The sequence below is a fragment of the Etheostoma cragini genome, chromosome 18, assembly GCF_013103735.1.
Source record: "Etheostoma cragini isolate CJK2018 chromosome 18, CSU_Ecrag_1.0, whole genome shotgun sequence".
Taxonomy (NCBI): Eukaryota; Metazoa; Chordata; class Actinopteri; order Perciformes; family Percidae; genus Etheostoma; species Etheostoma cragini.
In genome coordinates this window covers 4,439,685-4,459,738 of record NC_048424.1, presented here as the reverse complement: position 1 = coordinate 4,459,738, position 20,054 = coordinate 4,439,685, and the positions used below count along the sequence as shown (strand labels likewise).

At 41.3% G+C, this 20,054-nt stretch overlaps 1 long non-coding RNA gene across 1 annotated transcript in view; it reads right to left on the bottom strand.

Annotated features, from left to right (window-relative positions):
* Positions 1 to 2,076: 2,076 nt before the first annotated feature.
* LOC117961541 overlaps positions 2,077 to 20,054 on the bottom strand; it is a 23,529-nt gene continuing 5,551 nt past the window's right edge. Inside the window, exons 3-4 of the long non-coding RNA XR_004660431.1 lie at positions 11,866 to 11,869; positions 2,077 to 2,087 (exon numbers count right to left, since the gene is read on the bottom strand). This is a non-coding gene — a long non-coding RNA (uncharacterized LOC117961541). The remainder of the gene's footprint in view (positions 2,088 to 11,865; positions 11,870 to 20,054) is intronic.

The following is a 20,054-nucleotide window of genomic DNA, read 5'->3' as shown; positions in this document are numbered from 1 at the left end:
CCAGCTAGCAGCCATCCACTATCATTACAGCCCCGGGGACACATCCACAGCCAGCCCCCAGCCAGCTAGCAGCCATCCCGGTCAGTACTTAGCTAACACCAGTGCTAAGGAAGCTAACGTCAGTTTACTGAACCATCGGGAAACAGACCCAGGTACCCGAGTCAGAACAGCGGCCATTCGTATCGTTACACCTCCGTTAGCATTACAGGCGCCCCCTCTTATGCTTTTAGCGTCTTTACAGTTAGCTAAATTTATCAGACAAAAAAAGAAATAAGGCACCAAAATGGCTACTAGTAATCTAAAGATATAAGTCAGAAAGAGAAGGATAACTCTGGAGTTGGAAGCTGTGTGTTGCGATTCTGCCTTCTCCCACTGCGACACAGGTTCATGGAGTGTTGCGATTTTGGTTTTATTTTCCATACCTTTACAGCCCTAAAATATATACACACATTATATATACACAGTATATATAGTGTATATATTGTATTGACACATAAATACATACATATAAACATATATACATACATAAATATACACACACATACACATATACACTGTATAAATATATATGTATATGTATAAATTAGTGTGGAACATTGGTCTCACTGCATTGAAACACAGTTGTTGTATACATTGGGGCGAGATATCGAAAATGTGCATTGACTGACTTCCAAAGATAGAGAGCACAATAGCACAATAAAGATCATTATTGTGGGTTTGTTGCACCTACAAAGTACATGTCTTCACAGTGGCATTATTTTTAATAGATGATTTTGCTTTGTAGATCCAGTACAGGTTATTGTTCTGTTAACAGAGCTCTGACTTCCTTATCTTTCTTCCAGATGTTACAGCTGCCAACAGCAGAACAAACGTGTCTTGATTCTGAGACTGAAAGGTAAAATTTCAGGCATTAGATTAGTAATAATATTTAATAACTTGAAATTTTTCCATTTGCTCTACTTTGTATTAAGAAGAAATATATCAGTTGAAGAATGAAATACAAAAGGCAGTTAGGGTTTGCCAGAAGTTTGGTCTCAGGTGTTGATTTACCTAACTAATTACTTACTATTAATCCTTTGCTTCATGTGCTTTTCAAAATAACTAAATAACAAGAAAGGAAGTTGTTTTGGTTTTGTTTTCCTTAGGATTAACACGTCCTATGAAGTTGGAAATTCATGATGATTGTCATCATGCTCAGACACCTGAACAACAAAATAAACTCTTTCAACACCTGATTTGACAAGTTAATCACATACTAGATTGGCATTGGCATTTGCTTCACAAACCCAAAAGATGTGGCAGCAGTTCTGAAAATGGAACATTTCTCCTACAACATTTGCCAAGAAACAGGGAAGAAAGAGGCCATCTATTTATAAAACCCTGCATTTTATAACACTTACATATTTTAATTGGTTGTTCAGGAGGTTTGGGAGTTTCACACCGCGTCACATCAATATCTAAACACTATCTGAACTTCCTGCAGTTTGCACCAACACATGCTGTCCTACACATTTTGAGGCTATAGCTTCAGTTGATTATTGGTTCAAATAAAGAGTTTTTGAAATGTGGCGTGGCAGCTTACAATAAATCTCTCAAACATCAGTCAAAATAACAAAAAAGCATGGGTTTCTTTATCTCTGGTACAAAATGTATACAGCTTTTCTTTTACTTATCATGGATGGGACTACGGCTGCACAATTAATTGCAATAATATCAAAATCGCAATATGGAGTAGTGCACTATCCAAATTCCAAGAGGGGGTACAACATAGCAGGTGGGGCCCCCTTTTTGTTAAAGGCAAAATATGTGTCACACCATTCTGAGTGAAGTATTGTGGTGCAGCAGAGACGTCCCAGGCTGCAAACTGTATCCTACAGACTAAAGAAAAAATCTTTGTTTGGTTCACATCCTTACATAAATCACACTATAAGTCATTTTCATTATTTCGATTTTAATATTTTTCAATGAAAATGAGAACAATGATACAAAAATGATCATCCCCTCCAATATCGTGAATCACATCGCAATCGAATAATCAGTCAAAATAATCGCAGTTAAATACGGTACTTTCCTCATACCGTGCAGCCCTAGATGGGACTAAAACTTTTAATTACATGAAAGAGTTTCAGTGTCACTTTAGTATCCTCGCGATGGGTGAAAAAATGAGTTTGAAAAGGAAAATCTTTGTCTTTGAATGTTGCCTTAGAGGTGTTTGACATGTCGGGTAGCTACAGTATGACTGTGTAGCATGATTAGCATGTAGCCACGACCCAATGCTTCTGGACCAGTTTGGGTTTTTCTGCGTTGATTAAAAAGGAGCACGTTACCAGAACCAGGTGGCTTTGAGCTAAACCAATGCTCACGAGCAGAACCCTCCATTAAAATAATGAAAGCAATAAAAGCAACAACAACAACAATAATAAAACCTTTGGAAAACATTTCATAAACCATCAGCAGCCAATTAGAGGAGCCAGCACAGGCTGTGCTGTGCTTTGTGTGTGTTATGTGTGTGTGTGTGTATGTGTGTGTTGGGTATTAGAGCGTTACAGCGCCCAGCCTGGCTGTGCCCTGCAGGCCCGACCTTCTAATCATTATCTGTCTGTCTTATTACGCTCCAAACCGGGCCACTCTTAAATAAAATATGCAAAGGTTTCTTAAATGATGACCCGAGGCTGCGCGCGCCGCCGCTGCTCTACATGCTGTTAATCTGAGAAATGCAAATTCCCTTCATCTCGCACTCGCCTTTATTAACTTTTTTGAATTTAAAATTCCACGAACAATGAGTTCTGTCAGCTTCTGAAATGATATTTTCTCTCCTCTTTTTATGTGCGCACGGAAGCGAGTTTAGAGCATGAAATTACCAGGGGAAATATGAGCGGTTTCATCTCTCCCGCACAATTTAATTGGCTGCTTTGCAATTATTAGTTTTTGCTGCTAAAGTTTTTTTTTTACTTTACTGTTACTGTTTCCTTAAAGTGGCAGCTCACAACAGTGTTTTATTTTTCCGTGTGTGTGTGTGTGTGTGTCTTTTGTCTTGTGTGTGCAATTCCACCACTAACCGTCTGCCAGCTGCTCTGATTGGATGGCTGATTGCATGTGATTTGCACGGTGATTTAACATTCTGATTTTAAATTCAGTGGTGTTGAGAGAGGATCTGAAACCTTGTAAGCAGACTGAATTCAGACGTGTGGATAGACAGATAAACCGTTAGGATGCTCCACTTTATGAAGCACAAGGTGTTTTACAGCATCAGTCTTTTCCTAAATTCAACTCAAATACATTTTGGGGTTCTTGATTCCTCCAAATTTCACACACAGGAGGATGTCTAATTCTCAACTTTTTCATCATGAACCTCTTTTCTCCTTCCTGCTCTGTGTCCATATTTTTCTCTTTCTCAGTAACATTATTCGCTCTGCTTCTGTCATTCACCTCTCTTCACGACTCTTTCTTCCTCTCCAGGATCAAACACAGCTCCAGGTGAGCTTGATCTTCAGACTTCCCCTCTTCAGACTGTCAAAGCAATGTCTCGATGGGTTTATCGCTGGACTTTGGTGTTTACAAGAAAACAACATCAGTCATTCATGTGGGTCATAAACTGACCAATGCTTCCATTTTTTCCCCCTGTAATTTATCATGTCTCTCTCCTCGCATTAGTTTCTTTTAACCATGACCGCAAACTTTCCCTAACATTACCCAAGTGACTTTTGTGCCTCAACCTCAGATCTTTTTTACACTTAGGGGCAGCACAAAAAGGTGGAAATACAACACGGACATCAACAACAAGTGAGTAAGAGCCGTTTTACAGTAAACGCGTGCAAGCATGCCCGCCAATGTGACGTCAAAATGACGTCGATCTCGCTGGTGCGCCAGGATTTTGAGTGTGCGTCCAGAGGGTGTGGACCACTCTATTTTTTCAGCAGCGCACAACAAAGTGGAAACAGGAAGCCTGAACAAGGACTCTAAGAGTGACCGCAGGTCTCTCTGGTAAACTTACAGGGTTAAGATGAGTTATTTTATGGTGAATGAAAGGCTCGATCCAACCAAGTAGCTCATCTGATCAAACCGAAGCATTGATGGCAACGCTGCTGCCAGTTCTGCCGTTGTCCACCTTTTTTTCTTCTTCTAGTCTGTAGAAATGGCAGTAACGGTAGCAGTTGCTCATCTGTGCCACCTTTGTTCAGAAGAAGACTGCAACGAGTGCCGCGACCACGACGCGGGATTATAAACAGTGTCTCTTTAGCTGCACTAAAAGTTACATCAAGTTCACCAGCTAGTTGTTAACTTAGTCTGTGTAATGTAGTCTTGCATTGCCGGACATTCCTCCACAGCCCTGCGGAGGAGGGTCTGGCTAGTGCACACTAGTGCATCATTCCGGGATGAGAGAAAAATTTACTCTGATTTATTGGCATGTCTTTAAACCAATCACAATCATCATGGGCGGTACTAAGCACCGGACGGCGCAACCGTGGCGTTGCAAAATAGCCTTGGGAAGGAACTGGTTTTTGTGGCGCTTTTAAAAGTTGTTTTTGTCGTGCAACAGAAAACTCTAGACTGTCTATCTTGATTTACCCTGCATCTAGAAGGCATCCGACCAAAAAAAACGGTCATGCGGCAGAATTTCCGGTGGCACTGGACCAATCCCAGAAGTGTAATGTGGTGCACGACACTGAAACAATCCATAGAGCTTTCACATTATGTAATTTGATCCATCTTGATATAAAGAAAATAGTGATAAGTGCAGCTTTAATCCAGAGCATATGTATATCAGAAGACTGCGGAGGACTTTGGACGGGAGAGAATAGGATCAACATCACCTAACTGGAAAGAAGAAGAATTGTTTTTCCATGTTTTTCAAAACTTGTACTTGTTGACAATGCTCCTTAGAGTTGCATAGAAACGTTTAGGAGTAAAAACTTATTTCTTGTGTCTATAAAAACATGTCAATTAAAAGATGATTGTTCTTTGGATCATGATTTTAAGCCTAAAAATAACTTAATTGTACGTCTTTCACTCTCATTCTACCCTTCTCCTCCCGCTGCCTCCTCCTCTGGTCTCTTCCCTCCTGCTTGGCGGCAGAGAGTAATGGACGAGGTTATGAATGTGTGGAGGCTTCAATTGCTTCAGAGGAATAATGACTCTGAACTAATGTTGATTAGAAAGAAAGACGACGCAAACATAACGAGGGCTCGCGCCTCATTCCCCTTAATCACCCTCCTTATTTACCTCTCTGCCAGAGTGCTCAATCTCAGCTCAGCTCCTAGGACAGGAGCCGGGATGAGGTCAGGAACACAAAATCCACAAGAAATATATGAAATGTAACCTTAGAACACGTAAGTGACATTTATATTAGCAAGATGAAGGGGATAAAACTGGTTGAAAGTGGTATTTACATCTGCCTTTCATTCATTTTCTTTGCGATTACAAATCACGATGTTTTTTAAAAACCTCTGAAAATAGAACATTTCTGTAAACAATCTCTAACATGTGTCTTTATTCCAGCACTAAACATGTGAAACGTTGTTGACATTTTACTAAAAGTTAACCCTTAAATCCTCAGCTTGTCTAGTCATGTCTCCATTGTCCTGCACAACATGCAGATGAAACACAGTTGATACTACTGTCAGTAGTTGATTTTTTTATGCTTCCTCTTGTGTAAATACCAGCCCATGCATGACATTATGATCTTGGCATTGTGGAGCTCAAATAAAGAACCATAATCAACAGACTTTCACGGATTTCAGATCTGGAATTTTCATCGTAAAGTAAAAACACAGACGGCCAATGAGTCGGTTGTGTTTGATTTAAAATTCCCTGAATCACATACCTGGAGTGTTAGCAATCGAGTTAAAGTGAAATCATATCAACTAAACATATCAACTAAACTTGATGATGAAATGTTTTTCCAAAACAAATCCTACATTTGAACTGAAGAGCGCTGTACAGTTCAATCTCATTCCATGTTCCCATGTTCCTCTACACCTCTGTGTAATTTACTCTACAAACATTGTTTCCAATGCACTCCCTGCACACTCACAATAACACCACTTTCCACTCACATCAAACTCCTCCTATTGTCCTTGGCGCACAACTGCTGTACTTCAAAGTACTTCTACCACCACCCTCTTCCTCCTCCTCTTCTTTCTTCTCCACAATCCATTTTTTTTTGCCATCAGTGTTCAGTAAAATAAGTTTCAGGCTGCTTTCAGACGTGCACAAGATGCTGACACTAATTCATTGCAGCAACAAAATGTTTTCAAATACAGAGGAACAGTGAGCACCAATATGATTTAAGCATAATAATTTGACATTAAAGATACAATTATCTGCATATGAGCAACAGTGTCACAACATCTGCGATGTTGTCTCCATGGAAACAAATTAACGCGTGTGCGGATGATGTGTGCATTTTTGATGGATTGTTGTGATGCTGGGTTGAGGAGCAATTGATTAGGCCCGCCGGATCATTGCCAGAAGCGCAGTGCATTGTGGGTGATGGAAGAGGTGGTGCTGGGCTGAACGGTGACACCTGCACACGCATGCAAACAAACGTTCATACACAAACCATCAAACGCACTGATTTATCTATCCTGTGATATTGTTGGTATTGAATAATTCAATGATTTTATCAGACCCAACCACAACAAATGACTTAATTATTCTAATCTGAGCCAGAAACTCACAGAGAAGTACGTGTGTGTGTGTGTGTGTGTGTGTGTGTGTGTGTGTGTGTGTGTGTGTGTGTGTGTGTGTGTGTGTGTGTGTGTGTGTGTGTGTGTGTGTGTGTGTGTGTGTGTCTCTCGCTCTCTCTGCAGGATTGACAGGAGCCCACGGGCTTCAGCACCCAAACGCTGATCTGGAATTTCACATCCTTATCCTGAAAGCCTTAGGACACACACACACACACACACACACACACACGGGAACACACACACACACACACACACACTGCCCGAAGAGCCACCGGGCGATTAGCAATACCCTACCTAGAGTCTTTTGATTTGCATACCAAGTCAGATGGAATTCATATCAGTGTGCAGCAAGTGTGACACATTCTTACACGCACACATATACATATGAGTATGCACAAGCAAAAACACACACACATTTGCACACAGGGAGTGTGTAAAGTGAACACAAAGCAGTTGTGAGTGCGTCGCCGGCTACTCACTGAGGTTATAATTCAGCATGATGGACTGGCTGTGTCTGCGGTGTATCACCCAGGGCAACACACACACACACACCCTGTGGTCTCCACACTGACAACATGAAGATGAACACCAGCCTGCTCTACATTGACACAAGAAAAGAAACTGAACATGTTTTTAATAGCTCTGTGTCTTTCTTAGACTGCACACAGCGGTGGCAGAGAACTGTAGGCGCGTCATTGTGCGAAAAGTTCCACTGCCGTTTTTAAAGTCAACACAGACACTAATTACTTAAGACAGCAATTGCCAAAAGCTGATTTTGGCTCCTTTAAATTTGGCCAGAACTCACAAGGTATAGGGGCCACACAAGGGCCTTTAAAACGGGAAGTTGTCCCTGGTCCAGTGTGTTAATCTGGTGGAAAGATGAACCCTTCTGTTATATGGATTGTTTGTTTTGTAAGTATTTTGTTGGTCTATTGTGTACACACAACACATATTGCACATCTATCCGTCCTAGGAGAGGGATCCCTCGACTGCGTTCCCTGTTAAAAAGGGGTTTGTCTGAGGAGTATTTCCTTTTCCGAATCGATAATCAAAGGACAAAGGCTGTTATGTTACACAGACTGCAAAGCCCCCTCAGGTGTAATTTGAAATATTGGGCTGTGTAAATTAAGAAATATTTCTTCTACTTTCTTCTACTAAATTTAGACATGAGGTTTGAGAAACAAACTAGTGTTATCTCTCTGCCTGCTTGTATCCAGCGGCCCCGCAGTCCAGTACATCGTATAGTTCAGCAGCACAGCCCAGACACAAACTTATATGGAGGCCGTGGACGGTTTTATGGAAAACAGCTGTGTTGAATCTGTTCCAGCTCTCTTTTTTCTACCTCATGAATGAAATTTCCCATGCTGCACTGCTCCAGGCTCTGGCACATCTAGGAGGTAGAGCGCTCTCTCTTTCTCTCTTTGTCTCTTTTTTTAAATGCCTTCAAACACCTTATTGCCGTTTGTCAATTACTGACACACATTTTGGCAACAAACACCCCATTAATTGAAACATTTAATTAGCATTAAAACCAGCGGTAATTAACACCTTTTCTCCAGCGCTCTCGGAGCCGGGCTCAAATTCTATTAAGGCTTTAAGCGGCTCACCATTTCCCTGCTCTGCACTGACTTGTGGCACCCACAGATGTGTGTTGTGTGTGGGTGTGTGTTTATGTGTGTGCCCCAGGTAAGGAGTCTCCGTGAGGAGTCGAGCACCAAGGCCAGGCCTGCTGGGTGCCCAAGGGAGAAGAAGAAGAAGAAAGACGACCGAGGAGGGAGGCGAAGGCGAAGAGAGAACAAAAAGGAGGGAGGAGGTCAAGATGGAAAGGCGCATGGAAGAGGGACGAGGGAGAAATGAGGTGGGAGGCAAAGGAAAGGCATGAATGAGGGAGGGAGGCATGAAGGAGCGACAGAAGAATTAAAAGTAGGAGGAGGGCTGGCGAGCGAGTTTAGAAGAGGAGGGGGGGGTTAAAAGAGAGTTTGAACACATACACACCATGAGGATTAACCAACACTCTCATGTGTGTCTGGCAGAGTGTTTTACTTACAGTACATGTTTGCACATACGTGTGTGTGTGTGTGTGTGTGTGTGTGTGTGGGGGTGGTTGGGGGGGGGGGGGGGGGTCGAGGCCTACTTAGAGCCAAAGCAGGGGCCTGGATTAGCTGCGTTCACCAAGGCTGGGGGGCAGGATTAGCAGGCCAGGCTGCTGTCTGACGCAGCTCTGCCACCACTAATGGCATTATTAATAGGCAGCTAAAAAATTCATTAAAAAATCTATTAAAAATAAATGTGTTTTACATAAGACTTTGCCCCAGGTAGAAGGTGGGGGGGAGGCAGGAGGGAGAGAAAAAGGGGTGAGACAGAATGGGCGATTGTTAGCTTTGAGGTCAGCTGAATATCACAGTTCAGACGGTGGAGAGAGAGACGGAGTAAACACAGCGACACTCATCTGACTGGAAACATGCTGGATGTGGGGTGATGAGGCTAAACCAACGAGACCGCCGTCTCTGCTCGGCTCAGAGAGATGTCGACAGAGCTGACGTCGAACATCTACAAGCCTCAAAGTGCATGTTAAACACATGTCTGCAGCAGCTGCTGCTCGCTGTCATTCTTCCCGTCCAACAGTGAGACGACAGATTGCGGAAAAAAAGTGACTAAATAAAATGTCTTCAGTCCACCGGAAATGTAAATGAAGGCAACACACGTAGGGCTGGGCGACATGGAGAAAATCAAATACCACGATACCACAACAATTGTAGTGTTGAGTATTGGTGCTTTCACAAAATATTTACACAATGAGATTTTTGATAAATAGTCATCAGTAGTGTGGATATAATGACTAAGTGGGTAAAGGCAAATAATAGAACAGCTAGAACAGTCTGGTAAGATCAGAAAATGACATGACTTTACTGTAGTGCAGCCTTTAAAACCAGGAAGAGACAACACTAATGCCAAATTACAATTTCCAAAATCTAAGACGTTATTTAGTTTCATATCACAATATCGATATAACATCAATATATTACCCAGCTCTATACACAGGCCTTGAACATACCGTTGATTTATATTAAATTCAGTTTTTGCATCTGTATACAACAGAGCAAGAAACCTATGTTCCAAATTAATATTTCAACATTCATACTTACATGATGTATTAAACATTTTACTAGACTAAATAGGCACAATACAAGATTCAAATACAGAACAGATACATTCATGTACATTAATGTAAAACTCTTCTTTGAGACTTTTTCCAATGAAAGACTTCCCAGATGCTGAGTGTTTAGAGCGGCAAATATTTGGTTTGTACTTAATCAACACAGCCTCATGCAGTTTGTCAAAGAACCTACAACCATATATTTAAATGACAGCAATAAAAATAAACTATTGGCAACCGAACTCACATTTACACACTGCATTGTTTTAAAATATATTGTCTGCATCAAAGTTTTTTTTAACTGATTAGCCTTTTCAAATGAGTAAAAAGGTTGAGGATTATTATCTGTGAGGGAGAGACGAGGAGGAAGAGGTTAAAGGTCAGAGGGTCCTGCTTTGTGTGTGCCCTGGGGACCTTAAACCAAATCAGATTTATCACAATAGCCGCACGCACGCACGTGCACACACACACACACACACACACACACGCACACACACGCACACACACGCGCACACACACACACACACACACACGACTGGGTGTAGGGACCCTTTAACAAATCACAGCTGCTAGGTGATTCTTATCTTTTGCACTGTACAGGAATTGGTTGTTTCATGTTACGTGTGATCGCAACAAGTCAGAAGCGATAGCAGCTGTCAGTGGGACACTGCTGATGATTTTCTCCTCATTTGTACAGACTAGGAAACAGTAGTTCAGCTCTTGAGTGAAATCTGCGAGGCGAGAGTTTTTTGGTGTAACTGACATCAACTATGAGCATCGTAACCAATCAAAAAGACAGGTGAAGCTGCTCAAGTCCAACAACAAGTGACGTCTGCATATTAGCATAAAGCTCCCAAGACTTCGCATGCCTTTCTTTAGCTCAATATTCAAACAGGTTTTAATTTTAAAAAACACAACAAAGAGGAAGGTATAGGCACAACGACAAAATATTCACTTTACACAACCCTACAGGTGCATTAACAGAAAGTCCAAGAATAGGCATAAATCAACATGTAAAATTTGGCAAGATGAACAGACTGCAAAATCACGTAATTTTTTTGATTGATATGACAAACACCCGGTAAAATGCTATAGCAACCACTTCTGCAGTTTCCCTATTAACTGAAAAAGACATGGATGGGAGGATCGTGTTTTTATGCCAACATAACGTCCCTCCCACATTATTTATTATAATCAATATTCTGTGTGTTCTCTTGCTAGATTTGCACGAAGAGATAATAGACCAGACTAGCTTCAGACTGCAAGCTAGTCACGGATCGGTGTGCAGTGTCCTGCAAGAACAGCCCAAATGGTCAGCATGGCTGCTGAAAGTTAGCGGGCAGCGCTTCACAGCAGGTTCCGTCTCCTGCCTATCACTGTCTATTGCCAGTGGTCCTGAACGTCAACAGGCCACATCCACTGTCTCAGTGCCCTGCCTCTTACATGGGAACGTAACGGCGGTCTACAACACCGTACAAGGCCTGGAAAGAAGAAAAAAAAGTCCAGGGTGCTCCGGAAGTTCAATGAGAAGTTTGAAGGTGTTCGTTGGGGTCAGGAAGACATTTAAGTATAGAAAAAAGGGAAATGCGAGGCACCCTTCTTCAAAATTATTTAAAAAGCTTTTATTTTACTGACTATTTCATAATGGAAACACATAAAAGACATAGGCAGAAGCAACCCACGCTTACATACAAGCCTATAGAAATATAAAACAGACATGATGGTCTATTACACTATTCAAGGCCCATCCAAATATAAAATAGACATACTGTAACACTATACAAGGCCTATCCAAATATAAAATATAAAATAGACTCAGCGGTCTATGACACTATAACACTATACAAGGCCTATCCAAATATATAATAGACTTAACCATCTATTACACTATACAAGGCCTATCCAAATATAAAATAGACACGGCGGTCTTTTACACTATTTATGGCCTATTCAAATATAAAATCGACACGGCGGTCTATAAATTTACAGACACATCTTCTGATGCACAACCTTCAGAACAACACTATACAAGTATTGCAACATAAAGTACACAGTCTACCCCACAGGCAGTGACACAGACAGGTGCTAAGATGCTGTAAATATGGAGCTAAACAACAGATTAGTCTTTAACATTCTGACTGATTTCTTTAAAAGCTAAATTGAAGCTTCACTCACCATTTGTTGTGTCTGCTCCGCCTGCTGTACTTTAGTGTAGTCCGTTGGTGTACTCCATCATCCTCCATAGAACAAATGATCTGAACAGGCAGAAAAAGAAGTAAGATGTGCAGTAAGAGGAGCACAGGATCCAATGAAACTGTTTTTGTACTCGCTTCTTGTGTTTTGATGCACCCCGTGTGTACTTTCTCTCCATTTTACCACCTAGCTAGATAAAAATAAAACAAAAAATACAAAACCGCAAACAGGAGCCGATCAAAACAAGGTTTCAAGCAAAATTATAAGTAACCTTTATTTATTGTTAGTGTTTGTAAAGTGTCTGTTCAGTGGTGGTTTGGTAATTGTAATTTTTGCTTGTAGTTTTAACCATTAGTGAGGTGGCGGTTACATTTCTTGACACCCAGGTAGGGGCCCTACTGAGCTGCACAGCATCAATACATGAAATCAGAACCTAAAGATCTGTCCGGTCAGAGGTTTCTAGAGCTGGATATTTTACTGATCCATGACACTAAATTCAGAGATTTTAGGCTAGAATTGAACTTGTGCGCACATCATCCATCAAATACTTCTTGGGTATATATCATGAGGTGATTAAGAATGTGTCAGCAAAGGGAATCTGAATCAGAACCGGAAAATAAGTAAAACGCAACTTACCAAATTTGGGCGAGGAAGGGCAGAAAGTAAAAGGCAGGAAGGAGCACCTCCCACTGTGCTGAGAAAGAGACAGCAAAAAGTCAGCAACATTCACACTCAAAGCAAACATCAAACATCATCAAACACACAGAATGAGACACTTTGATCTCCCCGGCTCCACAGGAAGCCAGCATCTTTAGAAAATCCCCCAAATGTAAATTAATTTACTACAGAAAGAGAACCTGAGGCGTTGGTGTGCAACCGAACAGCCAGACATCAGAGGGTTAAACCCAAACTCTGCAGCTCAGCCCACAGAGACAGTTCAGCCCTGGTGAGATTACCCCCCCCCCCCCCCCCCCCCCCCCCCCCCCCCCCAACAACAACAACAGCAGCCAAACTAACACACGTGATAGAATTTGACATTGCTCCTGAGTTGATTATCGAACACACGGGGAATCCTTTTGTTTTGGCGTCTCGGCTCATCATTACTGTCATCATAAAAACACCTTGCCCTCAGAAGGCCTCGCCTCAGCAGAGACCTTCTTTGAGCGCTTAATGTTGAATGACAATTTAGGATGTTTTGGCAAACAGAGGATATTTTTGGCCGCTTGTAGCCAATACTCATTTCATAGTGTTGTATGTCATGCTAAGTGTCAATACTTCATTGTATTGAAGTATTGACACAGTACAGTTTCGGTACATAAGGACAGAGACATTTATACAAGCCATCAGCATGGGCCAGACTAATACACACAGTGCAAACAAGGTTTGGACAATACATGAGGAATTAACGTGTGCAGGTGTAACAGTTAAGGAGATGTTTGGCCTCTTTGGAATATGTGATGGATGTGATGATTGTGTTCTGATGTGATGGTGGATGCCATTCCAAATCTTGCTGAACGTATAGAAAAAAGATTTCCGACCAAAGTTGTACATATGGAGGAACGGGAATAAGTGCCTGTGAGACTGACCTAGTGAGGCATGCGTGTGCAAAACAGAACTTGTCAGATTTTTGCCGCCAAAGAAAGTGCTACATAGAGCTTGAAACTAATTATCAACACCAAAGGCAGGCCTGCTGACCTACTGTTTGTTGCATGCTAAACACACGTTTCCATTTACTGCAGGGTAGCAAACAATCTTAAACCTGTATTCAGTGAATTTGTTGGGGGTCAATTAAACATGGTGTTGACATGTTAGCTTTCACGTCCACCAGACACTTGGCAACATTAGCATTCATTTGGAGCTGTGTTAGCTTACTTGCTGACCCCAAATACAGACATTCACGTGCAGCTTAAATGCTTCATGTTTTAATACCCTATCCTAGTTTAAGACTTTTCTTTCTTCTTGGAACTTTAACACATGCTCTACCTTTTCCTTGCAGTTGCAAACATGAGATTTATCGATAACGTTGCTATGCTAAATATGTTCACCTTGTTACCCACCTGCTTTCTAAGTGGCCTAGCAACAGCGTTTGCAGTGGGCGAGCATAGTGTGTCAGTGGATCCCATCTGTACTTCCTGGTTCCATGTTTGAAGAGCAACTGGGGGAGTTACAGTTTTAGACGGAATGTGTTTTCCTGAAGTTGATACTTACATCATTGTTTGCTTTTGTATTTAGTTGATGATTTGTTGTTAAAAATTTTTCAATTACAAATACGTATTTTGTCAAATTGTCTGTTTCCAAGTCTGTACATAGTGAGCACCCCTACAGTTGGTTTAGTCCGCTCAAATTGGTTATAAGAGGGAATACCTGGACAAGTGTTCCTCTGTACCTGTTCTGTAATGTTACTGAGTATGGTGATACAAGCAATGCTGACCCAAGGGTCGCACTCTATGTTTTTATGCTAACATGGTAATCCAGAAACAATCCAGAATTTACATTTCTTTTAAACAGAGCTCCAACGTGGATCAGCCATTTTAAATGATTTGTACTCTAGTGGCCTTTACATCAAACATCTTCACTTGAGGCTCCTCACTCAAGTGTAGGCCAACGTAAACCACAGCCGAATGCTGTGGGAAAAAAGGAAAGTCAAATGAGGTGCATAGTGGGATAAAGAAAATGTCTATTATGAGATGATTACAAAAAGCAAGTGATACCATGTCAGCATGTGAGACACATGTATTAAGGGTTAAGAGTTTTAAATACCAAAATAATATTTTACGGAAATTGTGATTTTACAGAATATTTCAAGCGCTAGCTTTGGGCGGCTATGTATATTGTTTCCTCTCTCATGTTATGTCTACTCATCATCATGGGTTTCAATATAATATACAATAATATGAGGGCAAATCTCTTGAGTTAATTGGGGAAAAACCATAAACCTCGGGTTGACCGAATGATCTGTAAATAAACCAAATTGTTTTCATGCTATTCATATTTGCAGGGAGCCAACAGGAAGTCACCATGCTCCGCCAGAGACTGGGTTTGTGTTTGTGTATGTGCAGGACATGATAGGCCTCTGAAAATGCCACCTTTTTTGGATCTTACGGTTTAAATGGTTGGCCCCTGCCTTGGGATGATCACCAGTGCTCGTTAAACATCTGCTGCATCACTGGTCACACAAATCAGGAATATAACGACGTACGTTTTTTTACGGGTGACACAAGAAGAGGCAACAGATCAGAGCAGAGTTAAAGACAAACAGCATCACGTCACGTCAAATCACCTCCAGCAGGATTCCAGCTGAGGAATGCTCGGCATGCCGTCTCAACATCTGTCCTTCAGGTCACAGTCAGGCGTGAGCTTATCCTCTGCTGATTGACATGCTTGTCTTTGCCTTGTCAGTGTAGAATAGCTGATAAATGTGAGAGCAGGACTCTGTCTCTCTCTCTCCTATACCTCTCCTTCACACTGAGAGACATGCCGCGGCCCCTCAGTCCCTCCAACCTGCCTCGAGGTCCTATAATCTTTTTACAATGTGTTGAAACAGAGTAATAAATCTGTTAGCTTAGAATCTAATTTCCCTGGCCTTTTCCAGAAATCCTCATAAACTTTTGGCGCCCCCATTAACAGCCCTATTGAATCAGAGCGCTTAATCTGCTTCCAGGTGAGGGGTCAGAAAATGAATGCTTTGAGATCCATCACGCTGACGGGAGCAGAGAAAACTGGGCGAGGGAGAGCGCTGGGGAAAAGGGCAGCATCTCTTCCTCATAGGTCAATAGCAGCCAAGAGAGTCAGTCATTCACTTTTTCCCTCAACGCCGCTCTCATTTTCCATTTAATATGGACATCCAATTAATGTGAGCAAGTCTGGGGCGGCTCGGATTCCCGTGAATTATGGCCCATCATCCCCTCAGTTATAGCGAGAGGAGAGGAGAGGAGAGGAGAGGAGAGGAGAAGAGAGGAGAGGAGAGGAGAGGAGAGGAAATGTAAGAAAAGGAGATAAGATGAGAGGACAAAAATGAACAGAAAAGAAAAAAAGGAGAGGACAGGTGTGGAGAAGAGAGGAAAAGAACACGTAAGAAGAGGAAAGGAAAAGAGGAAAAAGATCAGAAAAGAAAAAAGGAGAGGAGAGGAGAGGAGATTTCTAGAATTAGAGATAATTGATTGGTTGTTGGGGCAGCAATGGCTGCTTCTGATTGGCTGCTAGGAGGAAGAGCCAGATTAGATTCCAAAGTGGAACGACACCTGATCTGTGTGTGTCTGTGTGTGTGTGTGTGTATGTGTGTGTGTGTGTGTGTGTGTGTGTGTGTGTGTGTGTGTGTGTGGTGTGTGTGTGTGTCCAAACAGCATTACACCAGGGCCTGTGATATTAAACCTGGACAGCAGCACCTTATTGTCGCAGCAACAGGGATTTGTCATTGTACCTCATTATCCAATTAACACCATGTGGGCCCGCGGCTAAACACACACACACAGAGTGAGGTCCAGTTTGTATGTGTGTGTGTGTGTGTGTGTGTGTGTGTGTGTGTGTGTGTGTGTGTGTGTGTGTGTGTGTGTGTGTGTGTGTGTGTGTGTGTGTGTGTGTGTGTGTGTGTGTGTGTGTATGTATGTATGTGTGTGTGTGTGTGTGTTAATACGTGGGTTTCAACAAAGTTAAAACAGGAAATGTTGGAGGAAACTTTTGGCTCTGCTGTCAGCTGCTACTACATTAAACCTTGAAATTTATGAAATTCATGACACAGAAACAAGATTCCTGATCATTACAAGGATTAGCTTGAGAGCTCGTCTGTATTCAAGCTCAGAGCCTGCAAACACAAATCCACATCCTAAAAGCACACAGCCGGTCCTCACAGCAGCTTGGCACGCAGGGCTCAAAGTGGACGGATCGAAACCTTAAGTGAAGAACAGAGAATGAATGAAAAGAAAACAAACTAATAAAGAGCATATCAAAACACGGGTCATTCCTGCATTTCCCTAGATTTGGAAAGATTTCAAACTAAATGAAAGAAATGTAAATTTCATTAAATGCTAATATTGGAGAGGCGCTCAGCAGACTCTCTCTCTCTTTCTCTTTCTCTCTCTCTTTCTGATTGTGTCTCTGCTCACAAATAGAAATTTGAATGAAAAAACAGGAGGATAAAAAAGGTATCCCAGTGCAGAGCCCTCTAAATCCTGATGGCAGATGTTTTATTATTAAAACTCGACCCACTCTTTGCAGTTCTCAGAGGCTCAGAGACTGAGAGGAAGAACGAGATGGGACAGGCTGGAGCCTATCATAATGCCAAATGCAAGAGACACATCTTAAGTAACTGATCATCTACACACCGATGGATAAGAGCATTCAACAGACATCTATGAAAGACAATCACAAATTAAAATGAAATGCCTTGTATCACTTGAAGCACATTACATATTGAACCTTTGTGTCTGAATTTGATGAGAGGCAGACAGGAAATAAGGGAAGAGAGGGGGATAAGTTTCCTGACTTTTAGGACATTGCTGCAATGTGGTTTGCATCTTGCATCACTACTGCCTTACACATCGTTTTAAAGGCTGCAGAACATCCAGCTGTAAAAATAATCCAGCTGGTTCAATGTTATTATCATTGTAGAAAAAAAACTACAATTCAAAAGAGCTCTTTATTACATTGTGTGATGGATGTAATAGTCACTGTAAAAAAATGCTTTGCTGAAAAAGCACCTTTTAACGAATAAGGCTGGTGAAATTCCATTTCCATTATTGTTAACAAATCCTATGAAAAGACAAAAAACTAAAATGAAATATTCGCATATTCAAACCTTTTTCCTCAATAGTGACTTTAAATTTCACACGTGGTCCAACGTCGTTGTAAAACCCATCCTGCAAGATTTGTAACGATTGGACAAACAGTGCACTTTGTTCAAAATGCCTACAACTGATTTTGCGAAATTTTTTTATTTTCAATTCAGTGTGATATGTAGCTCAGCCCAGCTCTCGGCAATTTGAGAAAAGCAGATGACCAACACAAAAACAAGTGATAATGAACCCGCAAGCTGCGTTTCCAAACTCGAACCTTTATTCGTATCAGCCCACGTCTAGTTAATGTGATTTAAAGGGCCCCCTAGTGGTCAATTTGAATGAGACTTGCAGTGCATGTGTGAGGTCAATTATGTAGACATTTCCTGGAGGTTTTTTGTTGATTGGACAAACAGTTAGTCATTTACAGACTGATTTGCGCTATACCACGTGCAGTTTGTTTGCATGTAGGGCGCCCCCTGGTGTTCAATTTGAATCACACTTTCAGGAAGTGGTTCAGGACATATCCTGAGAGATTTGTGATGATTGGACAACAAATATGGGATTTATAGTCAAATGTGTGTAATGCATCTCAACTATCTTGCGCTTGTAGGCCTAGTGCCCCCTAGTGGCGTGTGTTTATGAAACTGTCTGGGTGCATCTGGGGCACTTATCCGAACATACCCTGGGAGTTTTGTGATGATTGGCCTTTTGGTTCCCGATTTGGTTTCATTTATGTCCAGAGACACGCCCCTTTCAAAGTTCAGTGTTCAACAACTTGAAAATTTGGTGGTAATCAAGTGCTCAAGTGTAGGAGGAGATCTCAAAAATGTGTTTTTCAAAAAATTCAAAACGCCGGAAACATTTTCTAGGTGGACCTTAATGGTCCTTGGGGCTTTTTTGGAGAGAACATTGAGCACCACCTGTGTGAGATATTTCAAGTCAATAGGGGGCGTGACCTTTCAAAGTTTGCCATTTGAAGCCTTAATTACAGCGCCACCATGTGGCGATTGGGTTCACATTTCTATAGAGACACATGCACACCATTTCCAGTTATTCCCCCAAGGATCATGTTTCTAGCTCATTCCATCTCATCAGGAATTTGAGCCGGCGCGGCAGACATCAAATAATAATAACAATAATAATTATGATTAAAACAGACCAAAGAAGAAAGGGTCTACCGCTTCACGGTTTGAACCCTAATTATTGTTTGTGTAGCCAAAGCCTGGTATATCTTATTCCATTGTCTAAAAACTATTAAAAACACATCACTGTTCAGTATGGTTTTGAATTTTGATTGACTCTGGGCCCAATTTGACAAAATAGTTCAGTTTGAGAGTCTGAGGTTTTGTGAATGTAGCTTAAAAATTGGGTTTGGTGTTCACAGTTTAGAGGAAAGGAGAGCAGCTTGCAAGAAATGTGTCTTAGCAATCGAGAAAACCTGTAATACTATATTGAAGCAATCTTCTGATTTTAGTTCCTTCTTCTTTACCTTAAAATGACATAAAATCTATATCTTTTCTTCAAAGAAACTGTTAAGTAGTGTGAAGTCACTCAAATTGTACAAACTGTAAAGATGAAAAGTATTTCCAGTATTGGTGTTTGACACTAGTGTTTTTACTCTCAGTGTGTTCTGACTGACAGTGTGTGTTATCTCAGTAAGGGTTTTTCATAGTGTTTGTTGCACTGAGCCTGTTTTGAGACGTGTGTTCAGGGTTTTGTTGCTTGAAACACGTTTTGCAGCTGATGTGAACTGTTTAGCTCAGGAGACTGTAATAGACTGGAGACTGTAGTTAGAGTTTTGCACACTTAGCTCCAGTAGTGCCCACTGTTGTTTAGCAATCGAAAAGACCTGTAAAAAGCCACCTGAGCGTGTATTTCTTTGCCTCAACATACTCTTTTATAAAGCTATTTTTTCATGGCTGTGATACCTACAATGACTCTAGTAAAACAATGTCATGCCCATCTAAAGGTAGAGAAAGAAGTTGCTGTGTAAATCAATATATTCAAGGTATATTCTTTTATTGAAGTTATCTCATGTTCATTGCACTAATACATGTCTGATTGCTACTTTAGAAAAAGAAAAGAAAAACATATCACAGCCATTTATTGCAAAATAAACAGGTAAGTATTCTGGCCTTGGAGGAAGCTGGATGGGACAACAGTTGAGAAGTGTGTGTGTGTGTGTGTGTGTGTGTGTGTATATGTGTGTGTGTGTGTGTGTGTGTGTGTGTGTGTGTGTGT